The sequence below is a fragment of the Cynara cardunculus genome (genome assembly GCF_001531365.2).
Source record: "Cynara cardunculus var. scolymus isolate 2C chromosome LG 13, CcrdV1, whole genome shotgun sequence".
NCBI lineage: Eukaryota > Viridiplantae > Streptophyta > Magnoliopsida > Asterales > Asteraceae > Cynara > Cynara cardunculus.
In genome coordinates, this window is record NC_037540.1 from 32721619 (window position 1) to 32722897 (window position 1279).

The following is a 1279-nucleotide window of genomic DNA, read 5'->3' on the forward strand; positions in this document are numbered from 1 at the left end:
TTCTTGTAGACCCTTACGGGACCAACAAGTGGTATCAAAGCAGTATTTTCTTTTTTTCCTTGTGTTTGGCTAATTTTCTGTATTAATTTATCTCTTCTTAGATAATTTACTGCTTGCAAATGGCTTTACAAAATTGCAAACACACATACACAAGATAATGGCTCTCTTGCCAAACCTCTCCGGTTTGTCTGTGACAACTTTAGTCTCTGGAAGAATCGGATGTCCCTCTTTCTGGAAGGTGTGGATCCTGAAATTCCACATTACATAGAAAATGGACCATATATTCCATTTGCTATTATTCTGGCTGTTCCAGAAACAGCTACTACTGCCACGATTCCTGAACGGCAGATTCCAAAGCTTCCACACCAGTGGAGCGATGAGGACAAGAAGAAAATATCTATAGACACGCGTGCTCGGTCTATAATAGCTATGTCTCTTCTTGATGAGATCTACCACTCAGTGATGAAACTCAAAACTTCTAAAGCCATATGGGATACACTTTGTGTTTAATATGAAGGAACCACTCAGGTTCAGGAGACTAGAAAGATCAATCTAGTAAGACAATATGAAAGCTTTCTCTGTGGAAAGTCTTAGACGCTGTCTGAAGTACATCAATGATTTAATTCCCTTCTTATTGATCTTAGGGCTGTCGGCAGGGAATATTCTAATTCTGAAACCTTGACTAAGTTTCTAGAATGCCTTCCTGAGTCTTGGGACACCTTTTCCATGTGTCTCAAAATGTCAAATGACATGTCCACTATTTTTCTTTCTACCTTATATGGGATTTTGCTTAACCATGAGCAATCTCGTAAACTGAAAAGAAATCTTGTAAAAGAATCCAGGGAAATGAAAAGCTCTCCTTTAGCTTTGATCTCTGAATCTTCTTCAGTTGATACTTCTACTCCTTTTGTTTCTTCTCTACCTCCAGTGGTCATCACAGAGATAGATTCTTCTGAGGACATTCCAGAATCTGATTTAACAGATTTTGATAACTCCCTGGCACTCCTGACTAAGTCATTCAGGAGGTTCACCAGCAAAAGCAATTTCTGCAGATCTCCTTAGCTATCCTTAAGGGAGAAGCCAAAGTTTGAAAGAATAGACAAGGCTTCAGCTGTCTACTACAACTGTCACCGGCTCGGACATTTTGTAGGTGAATGCAGATCAAAGAAGACTGTGACGCCATCTTCTAAAGCTTCATCCTCCTCCTTCAAGACCAAAGATGAAAAATACTTAAAACTGAAGGAGAAATACAAGAAGATGAAGAATAACCAGCGAAAGG